At 37.8% G+C, this 14,355-nt stretch overlaps 1 protein-coding gene across 5 annotated transcripts in view; it reads right to left on the bottom strand.

Moving 5' to 3' along the window:
* The window catches only part of LOC127645174 (adhesion G protein-coupled receptor L2-like), a 145,984-nt gene that overhangs the window by 66,129 nt on the left and 65,500 nt on the right, over positions 1–14,355 (bottom strand). The window lies entirely within an intron of this gene.

Below are 14,355 nucleotides of genomic sequence, written 5' to 3'. Positions count from 1 at the left end.
TCTGATGACTGATCTAGTGCTCAGGGGCGTATCCTAATACTACCTGCAACTAACTAGCAAGTAGGAAACCATGGTTCATGGCAGTGGCAAAAACTAAAGGATACTAAAAAAGAAATGGAACAAGCCCTTCGATATGCCCCACCCCACCTTTCTTTTTGTAGGCACAATAAAAAAATTCTGGCTTGAAATTTTTTTTTCACACAGAAACATACAGGAGTTGCCAAATGTAAATGTGGTGTTTATCCAATGTATCCTCCAGCTGGAGTTTTCAACTGGCCGTCATTTGGAGGCGGGTTTATTACAAGCTAGCTGTGTCACAACACAATAATAATGTTGGACCAGCATGTGTGCCTGCAGTCTGGGAGCACCATTTTATAATACCATTCCTTTGGTGCTTCCAAGATCTGGCAAGTGTATTTTACTCAAACATTGTGTGACATCAAAATAGAATAAAAAGTCCAATGAGACCTTCATAGACACTCTGGATGTATATAAACATGACTGGTCCATAGTAACAAATGTGGTTTGGATTTTGAGAATTTGTCTTTTCTCACTATTTGCAGCTAACTTCTCTCTTGTACTGCACGTTCAGCTCTCAAAACTCAATTGTTTCTTTAAAGATCTCTTTTAGACCGTCATTTGGTAGTGAATGCAGGTCTTATTAATCATCAGGGGAAAATTCATCAGTAGGTTCTCAGCTGTACCATCGATTAAATGACTGAATTTCTCTTGCCGTTGTTGACAAAGAGTGAACTTCCCTGACATCTCCAGCAGTAATCGATGTGTGATTGAGACAGATGTATGCTCTATCCGGTCATCTGAGGGAACGGCCACCTTCACAAAGACTCCAGATCACCTCTTTTCTAAACCGGATTCACCACAAGCTCAGTGACATCAACACCTTCATTAATGATCGCAGATGTTAAAAAATGCACTCAACAAATTCTATAACCACCGTGTGTTATAGAACAAAACATATACTGTATAAATCAACTGTTTGGGTGTTACATTCAGATGTCTGATTCGGACAGGGTTTCGTTTTAGCTAATTTATTAAATGGATCATTTCAAGTTTAAATTCCGATTGGATAAGTTGACTTCAAAGCGGTTAAAAAGGCAGATTTTATTTAAGGGTGTTTCTTCAACTTCGGGCACATGGATTTCAAGAAAATAAAGTCTTGTTGAAATATTTGTCGCACTCTCAGTAGTATTTGTATTCTAACAATTAAAGGTTGACCGATGGTGGATTTTGCCGATAACTAAAGTGGTGTGAAAGGCCAATATCCGATTAATCAGCTAATAGTTTTTAAAATTGATTTATAGAATGTCCAAAAAAAAATCTTAATCTTTCCTTACTATGACGGGCACTGACAAAGAGTCCTAAATGAATAAAATCCCAGATGCAATTTATTGTTCAACCAAAATCCCCAAAATAATAAGATTTGGTGCATAACTTTGAACTTTTAAGTATAGACGTTTTCAATAATGTAAACAATAATAACGATACAGCGCTGGACCTGAAGAAATTCCGGAAGATCATTAGCTCCGCCCACTATTGTATTGAATGAGATTAAAATGTTCTAGAAACCCAAACGACGACTGAAATGGTCTATAAACCACCCGAAACACACTGGGTACTCTTATTTTGAAATGACTAAATTATGAAAAGCAAAGTATTCATTGTGTAATTGGGTCAATGACGTATAAGGCCTTTGAGAGGCCCATTTTTAAAATACTTGAAATAATAATATATTTGGCTATTTTCTAAACATTTGGAGTGTAGTCTACACATGCATGTGTGTGAAAACTTCAAACAAAGATATTTTAGTGCTTTTAAACTGAATAGGGCAACGACCTTAAAAAAGTCATTTGGGGCGACCGTAATTTATCTTAAAATTAATAGATTTCCTTTACATAAGTTATATTTTAAGAAGTATCAGTAATTAATTGAACTGTTTACGAAAGATATACTCATGTGTCCTTTCATTTATTGCAAATGATGTTAAATACATTTTTATCTATAATGGCAGTGTCACCCTCATAAAGCAATTACATATTTTTTTTACTCATATAATCCATAAAACTGATTTAAAATGTGTAGATATAGTATCCACTTATTGATGTTATACCAATGAATTATATTTCAACCAAAATGGACAGACATTATTTTTTGAATTTACTACAGAATTGAATATGGTTGGTTACCCCACATGACAAGTGGTCGCCCCACATGATGAAAAACAGCAGGCAATTAAGACTATTCAATGATTTTGATAGTTAAAACACATTTAATGAAATTTTATGAATCAGCATATCCATTTCATTTGACACATTTCATAACATTAACAGTTTCCTCACTATTTCATTTGACACATAACCATCATATTAATATTTTCAATACTAATGCATTAAACGCTTGGACATAACATTGAACAGCATTTTCCTTTTTCATTTTCATTTCATTAATCACTTAAACATACAATGTTTGCCTTTTCATTACTATTTCATTTAACAGCTGAACATAGCAGCATTCTGCAGACACATTGAACAGCATTTTCCTTTTTCCATTTTTATTACATTAATCACTTAAACGTACAATGTTTGCATTTTTCTTACTATTTTATTTAACACTTGAACATAACAGCATTCTGCAGACACATTGTAGGCATTTCTTTAACCCCAGCAATTTCTGAATGCTACCCAGTCTTGGCAGGTCAACTTTGAGAAGCGTGAAGTTGCTGGCTCGGGTTCTGAAATGACAGCATGAACATCTTTCCTAAAGTAGAAAGTAACATCTGGAGTTTTTGGCCATAAGAAAAAGTTCTTGTCATCAGACTGTCGCATACAGCTTATCTGCAGTTCCTCTTCCACAACCTTTAGGACCTGACCTACATATGGAAGCTCGTCGTAGGTTACTATCACAAACCTTCCACATAGATCTTGGACACTTTCTTCTTGCCTAGGTGGCTCAGGTGGAGAGCTTGAGGGGTCCCCAGGTTTCTCGGTTTGCTGTATGGTGGCTTTCAGGTCTACCATTTTTGGCTGGTAACAAGGGCATGGACTCATCTCTAAGCGCTTGCAGAAGCAAGATACTTCCCTGTGTGTTATCTTTGCAGGCTGTGATGACACAACTTGGTGTATCTTCATGGTGCCTTTTACAGCCTCCAAATTGCCAGGAATCAACTTGTCACATTTTTCAATGCTCTCACTTGTCACCCAGTAGAGAGTGATACTTGAGCTTCTTTTTGTCAGCATCTCATAAAGAGCTTTTGGTGTCTGCAGCTCACCTCCTCTGTTAACATAGAGATCCGCTTCTCTCTTTATTGCCCCACCAATCCCATCTGGGGCCCCCTTTCCATGAGATTTTTCAGAGTAATTCCAGGTCACATTTGTAAATCCCGAGAGGAAAGGCACAGTACTGAGCAAGTAAAAATTATTTTTATTTCGGTACTGTGTTACAGGCCCGTCACTCAGAATATGGAGGGTAGTGATTTGTGGGAAAGATTCCCGAAGCTCTTTCAAGATCGGCTCTAGATGTGCCCACACTGCCCATTCATCATGGCGAAGGCAGTCAGACAGTGTTGCATAGGATTTGGTTCCACGGACACTGTACAGGACTGCTGTGTGAATCGTGGCCTGTTGTCTACTGCCGCCAAAGTGAAAGGACTGGATCTCTGTGCGTAGCTTACATGCATAGTTTTCTGAAAAGTCTATGTGCAGCACAGCTTCACACTCTGTGATGTTTTGTTTGAGGAGGCGGAAGTGCTCTGCCTGGTGGAGCCAGTTGAACTGGTGGACTGCCAAGGCTTCTAGTTTTTGATGGAAAAGCTCAGTCAAGTCCTTTATGGTTCCGGTCGAGGTCTGTTTGATCACGTTGGAAAATGTTTTTTCTCCATTAGTGGATGTCACCCTCTTCCACTGCTCCCAGGTGACTTGTGTGCTGGTCTCTGTGTCAAGGCACTTTACCTGTTCAAAACAGCACTTGGTACATGTGCGATCCATGCAGGCTTTATTTTTGGTGTCACAAACTATCATGCCCAGCAGCTCAGAGATGCTTTTTGTTTGTAGTACTCTGTAGTGCTGTAGAGCTTGTTGGCCAGCAGGTGCACATTTTCATGCCCCATACATGCACATGTCTCCCTATCTTGGGCCCTTGGCTCTGTTACATAGAATGGCCGTCTTCGGGTGAACTGCCTGTAAGATAGATGGAGACTCTTATCCATCTCACTGTTGTAAAGTGTATGCAGCTCTTTGAGTGGCTTTGTAAGCACACGTCTTTGATACTTCAGTTTGTTTTTGGTGATAGTATCTTTTTTGCCAGCTAAAAGGCGACTGTTCTCATCTCTTGTCAAAAAACTAACAACTGCTTGCGCTCTTTGTGTTGCATTTTTTTCTTTCCTTTGGGTTTGAACTTCTCACTCAGCCGTACCCTTTCTTTAGCCCTCATCTCACTCTTTCTGGCTTTTTCCTTTTCCTTTATCATCTCTGCTAGTTTTTCTTCCAGTTTTCGGTTCGGAAATGTAGAAAGTTATTTAAAACAACTAAATGCATATAACGAATGAAAACATTTGCATACAGAAACTACAAATACATGATATGTGTTTTCTATCATTTAAGCAATCAGTGGCGGTCGCCCCAGATGATGCTCGGTTGCCCCAGATGATGTTTTCAAGTTTAATCAAGTATAACAGACTAATGCTTAGCTATAGATATATAGCTTCTCACCACATATCACTGACAAATTTACATTAAAAATAAAGATTTGCGTATAAAAATTATTATTATCAGTTTTAGGTTGGTCGCCCCACATGATATCAAAATGTGACGTATACACTGCAGCAGTTTTAAAGAGGATTTGTTTGTAAAAATGAGAGTGACTACTCACCTGCTAGTTGTCTCTGTGGGACCCTCACCATGAGGCTGGCTGATGCAACATCCTCTTTGAGATGATTGTCAAAATAAAAGTCCCTTAATTGTATTTTCTTGATGGTCGCCCAAGATGATATTTCAGACAATGAACATCTTCGGACAAGATTTGTTTGTTTATTATGATTGAAATGTGTGTACAAATGTTTCATAACTTTGTAAATCAATGGAAAACAAGTTTAAAATTATGCCAAATAGGGTAAGGATTATATTTAAATTATTTTAGTTTGATTTAAAACCAGTTGTCCAAACAGAAGTCAAGGCCGGACGGTCGCCCCACATGATGTTTTCACACTTCAGGTGGCAGAAAATGGCCAATAAGCCAATTATTTTTAAAGCAATAAGAGTGGGCATATGTATAAGGGAGGTGGTAGACATACATGTTATAATTTTATTCATTTTAATGTTTATTAATTGGTAAAAAGTTCAGTCGGACAGAAAAAGCAAGCGTCACGTCTTTGACCCAATTACATTCTCGTAAGATTGACATTTGCTTCTACTGAGGTAAAAGTACTGGTACGTTTAGGGGTAGGGTAAGGGTTGAGGGTAAGGGTTAAGGGAAGTGTTAGTACTAGGATTAGGGGTAAGGTTAAAAGGGTAACTACAGATGTAATTAAATGCAGGCACTTTAAATGTAAGTATAATGCAACAACATGTATGTATGTAATAAGTATAAAATGCGTAAGTACTGTACATAGTAGTTAAAGACACCTAATATAAAGTGGTTCCCTGTATTGTATTTAATAGAATTCTTGCCAAGACTAATTTCATGTCTAACATTTTATTTATCCTAAATATCAAAATAACATTTTATTTTCACACGTTTTGCACAGTTTGCAAAATTATAGCTTGATTGGAACATTTACATGACAACCAGGGCTGGACTGGTAATCTGGCATACCTGCATTTTCCCGGTGGGCCAACGCACTTTGGGGCCGATCAGGGGCGGACTGGCCATCGGGAGAACTGAGCGGGCCGGTGGGTCGGCCACGAAACGGGCCAAATGAGCCGCGATAAGCTAAAACGAGCCACCGCGTTATACAGAACAGACCACAAAACGGTGCCGCAATATGCAGAAAAGGCCCCCCTTGCTCAACAACTTTTTGGGCCAGTTGCTATGTAAAATCCCGGGTCGATTTCTCTTCCAAGTCCAGCCCTGACGACAACGATGTACTAAAAACGTAAACGTTTTTCCTTTGTGTTTTTGAAAAGTTTTGCATTCACACGGATCCGCGAAAACGACTAAACACGCTGGATTATGCGCGCCAGGCCAGTAGTTGGCGATGTCACTTTGTAAAGAAACAGTACGCGTCTGCGCACATAAACATTCTTCCACAGAGCGGTGAATATAAACAATGAAGATGGCGAAAGCATCGAGCAACTTTGTCTGGACGGATGATGAGGTTGCTTTATTACTACAAGTCTTGAGCAGCACAAACACAGTCCTGCAGTCCACCATTGTAGTTTTGAACGTCTCGTGCATTATTTTGAAGTTCTTGCCCACAAGAATATAGATTGAACACGTAATACGCGTACGCATGACATCATCGATTTCATAAATTCGCGTTTTTGTATGTTGACACGATACGGTATCGTTTTCAAAAACGTGCATTTTGAAACCCATTTTCAAAGTTTTTAGTTTTCAGGCCCCAAAAACGCCATTGTCATGTAAACAAACAGCCAAAACGCATTTCTCGAGTTTTCAGTTGAAAATGTAAACGGCCCTTAAGATCCCTCCTTAATGTTAGTCTATGATTACTGTTGCCTGCTTTATCATCTGCCAGGTGAAAATAGTTAGCATGATCTTTGAGAAAAGTAATAGCACACTCCTCAACAAGAAGCATGATTTGTGGTTTCATTCATTCATTTTATGTAGCACAAACAGTTTGTCTAAACCCCTAACCCACCGTGCGTGCAATACAAATAATGATGCATGCCTTAGCATAGACTAATTCATCTTTAAACTTTTCGTTTCAGACTGTCTAATCAGAAATAAATAGTTAACTTGTTAACCCGCCTACTGAAGCATGCACCATCTGAAACACACAGCAATCTCATTGTGCTGTTGAAGCATGCAGCACTTGCTCCATACGCTGCTGTTCTGTGCACGTGTGAACAGCAACACCTGTTTTGCAGAATGTCTTGAGATTTAAAGCCTTAGACCCCACTAAACACATGGGCATTACATTTCCACTAATCACCGCTGACTAACAGGTGTCAAACGCTCCAATGCCAACCAGCAGCATTACCAGATTGACTGGTGTGTCCCCGTGACGTGCTGCTAAAAGAGCCACAGGCAGATAAAAAGCTGACGGATCGCTGCCAGAGACTATTTAAAACTCTGATGTATGCATGCTAAAAGGCCGCAGAGAAATGGCAAAATGTGGCTTATCAATGGAGGGATTGACACTGCCTCCAGGAATATAGTGCATATGAGAGGCAGGGAAAGGGAAAGTAGAGGCAAACATTAGGAGGCGGGGAAACGCGACTGAGGCCCAACAATAACGATTTTTGACTGCTGGCTCAATCAAGCCAGTTCTTCAGATTTTTACTTCGAAAATGTTGTCCAAGTTTCAGTTTCCAAAATAAAAAAAGAAAAGATGAGGCTTTCCGGGCCAGTGGGCCATCCTTATTGTTGAGCCCTGGAGTGCAATACTCTCTTTCTCTACTTGCTAGCAATTCTCAGCTCTGTTTACACTGAATGTTTCGCTTCTAACCAAATGTGTCTTGCACTGAGACTCAAAACACACAGAGGTGGCCTTGTGAGATTTTGTAGATGTCAGTAGTCCTTCTTATGTTACTTAAATCACCTAAAGTCAACATGAAATAAAAAATGAGCCCATTCACTTACTTAATAGTGTGCTACAGTCAGGTTCTGGAAGTCAAAATCCCATTCATTTTTCTTCTTCGACAAATTTATTTTGTGCGATCATGTATAAACCCTCCAAGACATGACATGAGCTCTGAGGTTAAGCAATGATGTATTCTTCTGAAGAAGCCATATGTTGTGTGATTTCAACTTTATATATATAAAAAAAGGAGATTAATAGCTGAATTCTTGGTGAAAAACTACACAACCCATAATCCTGAAGAGAGATCCATCAATCAGAGAATGTTTTTCAACTTGTATCTGGACTTTAAAGGATTCAGATAAATTTTTTTGTTCAATTTAGTTGTAAGACATCAGTCCACTTTTCATGCACACAGTTATTTTTTGGATCCCATTCAACTTAAATATTGTTTTAAATTGTAAACAAATACTAATGATGAAAATAATAATAAATTGTTATTATTATTATTATTATTATTATTATTAACCTTTAATTGTAATTTTAAAAATACAAATTACAAATTAAATACAACAGTAATATATTTAAATCATGCACTTTTTAACCATCAAGCTTTTATTTTGACATTCGGAACTCTCCAGGAAGTCCTGTAAGTGTCTGTTTATAGGCAAGATCACAGTAGTTTAATTCACCTCTTATTAAAATTCTGGTAAAATGGTCCTCCGGTGCTGTTTTAAAAGTGTATTTTAAATTAACCGCCCTATTGAGTATCTACATCTGAGATGTTGTTCTTGAGTAGCGCTTAAATATTGCGCACCGCTGTGAAGGCTAAAAATAGCCGCGAGTGCATCACCAGCCTGTGCGTGAGTTTGTGTAAAACAGAGTAGCACCCTTCACTTAAGCGATGGCGCTGCAAATAATATATATTTACTTATTAAACATATATAGATATTTTACAACTAAATTGAAAAAAAAATAAAAAATCCTTTAATCCAGATACAGATGAATTTTTTTCCCAAAACAATTATATAAAAAAGGCTTCTTTTCTACTGATGACTTATTCTGGAATTACTGTTAATTTTGCTGCTACATTATCCAGTATAGTGTTAATAATAAAGTATTTCTTAATAATCTATACATTTATATTGAAATAATATGTAGTTAGAGGTTTGTGTTTCTTTACATATTAAAGAGTAAACCCAATTAGTTCCACACAATAATGTAAAATATTCTAAACTGATTATGCAAAATACCAACACTGGTATCGGATAGGTATCGGCCGAAACTGAGATTTCCGATATCGGATCGGAAGATAAAAAGTGGTATTGGTGCATCCCTAGTTTTATGGTTCTTTTATGGCATTTTTTGAGCTTGACAGTAATGAACATGACCATCACACTGTATCGGATTTGGATCGGGCTCATCGGACCGATACCCGATCCGTCTAAAAGCTTCAGTATCGGAGCCGATACCGATCCAGGCATCGGATCGATGCATCCCTACTTATAATGGGTTACAAATGCTATTTCATGTTGACTTTAAAAGCTCCAAAATGGGCTTTGTTAATTTCCCCATTAAAATCATTCAAATGAAATAAATCAAAACATAACTTTTGGTGGTAGCTGAAGCCTCTCCACACCATTTTACGTTTTTACGGCACGCCATCTTTACCGCTCAGATCTAAAGCAAATTACTTTTCTCCCTTTTGCCCTGCTTTACCTCTGAAAGTTCCTGGCAATTATTGCCTCGTCTGATTCCGTCTTTTTACCATGTTGAACAAAGACACAACGGTCTTTGTGCATCCCTGACAATGGCTTTTATGTGTCAATATAAGGATCTTGAAGCGTCAGGATTTAGGTACGCATTTTATTACCGCTTCCTAGTAGCTTCCCTTTGAAGAAGGTGCCATCAAAGAGACTTAAAAAATAAATTTGATTCCTTTTGACTTTCTCCTCCTGCAAAATAATACCATAGTGATGAGGCTCGAGACTCTATTCTATGCTGAAAGCCCAAGTGAAATGGTTTGCAAGCCAGTTTACGTCTGTAATCAGATGTATTTGCAAATTAAATGGGCTATTCAATGAGAGAGAAAAATGTAGATTCCAATGGGAATTCATTGAAAAGAGGATAGAAAAGGGACAGAGGGGAGGTATTGAAAAGTAAGATAGATTGGTGACGTCAGATAAAAAAGTTAAGTCAATTTAGAGACCGAGCAAGTTTTTATAAAGATTACAAAAGACAAATTCAAACCCCTAAAAGCAAGGATTTAACGCTAACAATATTATTGTCTCCAATACATCAATGGACTAATTAATGGCATTTATGAGACGACAGTAGTTCCTTTCTTCCTAATAATGAACAAAAGTGCGATCTTGTTGTTCTACAAGGTCTACGTTTCCCAATTTGGCTTGCATTCCAAACTTTGAATGAATCAGATGATGATTTTGGAGCACTAAGTCTGTTCATTTTTGCAGGGAAAGGCCCACAAGAGCAGCACACTTTTCACTGCACACCAATTCCACTATAAATCAGATGCGTTTTCTGTCAGTCTTCGCCCTCAAAGAATTATATGAATAGCAAAGAAGGATTATAACGTCACCAGTTTTAACTACTGTTCCTCGACTTGAAGTAGCATTTCTTGTGGGTACTTATAGAGGTACAAGAGCACAACAGTGTCCCTGGTACTCTTTTAAAGGCTAGAAATTGTGCTAACATGTAATTACCCAAAGTATAGCTAGCAATGGAGGCTTAATAGGTAGCTCATAAAGTCCGGTAATGAGATTTAATCGCTCCCATAGACACATCTAATCTGAGTTTTGGTCCATGTAAATTCTACAGATGCTTTGCGGACAGGTATTGCTGTGGGACTTTACCGCAAGCCCGGTGAATCTTAATGGACGCAATTAATTTCATCTTTGCGCTCAGATGCTTCTCTATTTCTGCAAAAGAGACATTATTTCAGCACCATTAGATTCCCTTTCAGAGCAGGTTATTTTATTACATTCTATATGGAGAGCTGAAATAAAATATAATGGTTTCATATTGAGGCAGTTCGAGGAGAACTGCATGGCTATCTATATACATTAACAAATTAATTGATTTTAAACACTGACAAACAAGTCCTTTGTATATGTTCGGCATAAGCCTGTCGCTGTAAAGCTACATCGCTTTCATCACGAAACATAGCAGATGTCCTAGTTTAAGCTTTAGGACCACGATTGCTGTAATGAGTATTAACAGTCATACTGCAAAAAAATCTGTTCTTGGTGAGTTATTAAGTGTTTTTTTGGCAAATTTTCCAGTAGATAAATATAAGAAACAAACTTGTGTAAGATATTAAGGCTCATTTCCAGAGAATGTATCTTTAATACAAGTGTATTTCGTCTTGGTGAACTGGCAGATAAAAGTAAAAAACGATTAAGTATTAACAAGTGGAAAAACAAGAGAAAAAAATGCATTTATTAAAGTTACATTCTCAGAGAACAAATCTAAGTATCTTTTGCAGTGTTGCTTCTCATCTAGTTTTAGGGATTTTTAAAAGTACTCATCCTGCTTTGGCTTCGTTTAGAACTATTTTCATAAGCGGAGCAAAAATATCTGAAAATCAGGCCATATTGTGTCTAAAATCGAACTTACTTAATGTAATCTTCTTGTTTTTGGAACTGTTTTACAAACCAATATCATCCAAAAAATTCCCTGCAGCTCATATGATTAATAAATTTAGCAGGGATGGAATGCAGTATTGACCAATCAGCATCCAGAAACTGGAAGTATCCTGGTTTAAAAACAAATTGTCTGTGCAGCATTTGCATACATACTGCTATTGAACTAAGCCAATAACTTCAAAAAAATTATGGAAGTAGATGTCAATTTCGACTATTTATATGATGTGGCGGATTAATGGACGTTCAAGGAATATTCTGGGTTTGGTATAAATTAAGTTCAATCAGCAGAATTTGTGGCATAATATTGATTGGCACAAAGCATCAATCAGACTATCAAAAAAAAAAATATTTAGTCTCACATTTACTATAAAAAAAAATGCACTGGGGCACTTGCAATGTGGGGCCAGTCCATAAAAATTGAAATGCACACTGTTTCAAAAGTAAAGCCAAAATATATGGGCTGGGTTTCCCAAAGCACTCAGTAGAATGTTAGTAGCACTTAAGTAGTACTTAATCTCTAAGGCGCATTTCCCAAAAGCATCATTATCCAAGTAGTTCGTAAAAACGTTCGTAAATTAACGAGAGCTTTGAACCGCTCTTAAGTCCATTAAGTGCAACTTAAATGTATCTTCCTGGCATATTTCAGTTTATCAAAGACAATGGGGAATATAATAAATTCTATTAATATATTTGGATCATTGGAAAGCCATTGTAAACTATTTCAGTGGATAAAAACGTGTTGAAAAATCGCTATGAAATCAGTAGACAAGTCTCCACAGTCTGCGCATGCAACGGGATAGGTCTAAATTACAAGACACGTAATACAGTATAACGTTATATTAGCTTTCTTTGATAAGCATAATTGTAATGGCAATAGAAAGATGATATGTTCTTATTAAACAGTTATTTAAGAAGACATGAGTAATGTAATGTGACCACGCAGTTAAAACTTAAAGAAATATGCCTTAATAAATAATTAAAGTTTGGTTTGAGGAGATCAGAGTGAGAGTGTGCATTGAGATATTCCCTTTCTCTCTTCCTCCTCCTCCTCTTCCTCCTTCCTCCAATGGATGATTCAAATTGGCTCGCCTATAGTCCTTTTACAAGGCTGCATGATGCATAATGGCTCTAAGGCTACAAGAACAAGGTGCATTGAACTGTAACCAGATGATCTATGAATATTTAGATAATGTAGGTCTATGAGTAGTTTAATTCTGATGTTCGTCATTTTAATCCTGTTCTGTGCGCATTTGTTCAGTTTCCAGCCAAAAAACGTTAGGCTTTGTGAGAGCGGCTTATAATTCACATCGTGTTCATTCATGTTACATGCATTTATTGCGTCACTTTCATTAATCTCTATGATTGAGCATCAACACATCTGAAACTTCGTCTTACTAAAGCCATCATTATTTCTATAATTAAATTCTGTAATAGTTAATAAATTTCGGTGCTTCGACAATGTTCCAAACAACTTCCATGTTTGGCAGTATTTCCACATTATTTTCATGTTGACAAACTCTATAGACACATTTTCCAAAGTGATCAGCAACTTTGGACTGGACAGCTCCCATAGCAAAGCACTTAAAATCTACTTTATAACGAGCGATCTACGTGGTGGTTTGGGAAACAGATGTTACTTCATCGTAAAATAACGAGCAACGTTCATTAAGATGATCGTAAAAGCTTAAGTTGCAACGTTATCGGGAAACCCAGCCCCATACATTAAACATCTAGACACAATTTTTTACTTACTTTAACTGTGTTGTCATAACAACAAAACCCCACAAGCATTGTTAACATGTATGGTGTTTACGTCTTGTGTCTATACTTGTATTTTATTGTTTATGGATTCCCCCTATTCACTTCTATTTGGCAGTGCCTTACTTTTGCTTTTTTGTTATGACAGGAGGGGTGAGTCGAGTAACTTGTACTGAACCCATAATATTCCTTTAAATGTTGACAAGAGTGCATAGCATATGTTAGGCACAAGGTCATTGCTGTAAAGCTATGTTACTGTGAACAGGATTCTCTAATTATGCTTTCATCATGAAACATAACAGATGCCCCAGTTTAAGATCTGGTTTTATAACCGCTGTCGCTAAAATTGACACGGACATGCAAATTTTAATGCCATGTATGACAACACCTTTACTTTGAGGAAACTGTTTCCTTTTCCACTGAATTCTACTGTAACTGAAAAAAACTGCTGCTAAGATTCTACAAAAACTGCAGTGTCCTGGAATGATGTCTGTGGTGTCAGAAAAAAGATGAATATTTAAGCTTCTCATTGGCAACCTGCCACAATCCTGACTCGACTTCACTGCACTGCCGTGATCACCCACGGATGGCAATTATGATAATTCAGTTGTTAATCACATTTACATACATGCAAGCGCCAGAGAGAAAATGGGCTGAATGCATGCATTCCTCTTCATGCATGGCAAGCCATCTAAAATACTAGAGTCTACATCGACTTAATTGTGGCTTGGCGGGGCAGGGGGTCGACCTCTACATACAAATGGGTGGAGGACAGACAAAAGCAGACAGAAACAAACAGCCCTGGTGAAAAGGGGTCACCGCTACTAAAGGATGACTGGCAACAGCACAACCACTTTCTGTTCTGAGAGGTAGGTGTGAATAATTGTGCTTATTCTCCTCTTGTTGATAGAGGAGAGCTGTCTAGTGACACATCTGGTGCCACTCAGCTCTTAAGAGATGAATTTCAAATTCGGTCTGTCTAGCTAATGGCCCTTGATGATTGAGCACTGCTTCTGTGGCGAGTCATTCCTCGAGCCTTGTCGCAGCCAATGATACATGTGTCTTGCCGTGAACCGACTACGCATTTCCCTTTACCACTCGTGAAATGACGTTGGGATTGTCTAAATTTATTGCAAATCGCATCCTCTGAGAAACCATTCAGGTAGGCATGACAATTTTCGCCTTGGGTCATCCCTAGGCTTCTAACATATGATGAAT

Source organism: Xyrauchen texanus, chromosome 6, assembly GCF_025860055.1.
Source record: "Xyrauchen texanus isolate HMW12.3.18 chromosome 6, RBS_HiC_50CHRs, whole genome shotgun sequence".
Classification (NCBI taxonomy): Eukaryota; Metazoa; Chordata; class Actinopteri; order Cypriniformes; family Catostomidae; genus Xyrauchen; species Xyrauchen texanus.
This window is presented reverse-complemented; position numbering and strand designations above follow the sequence as displayed.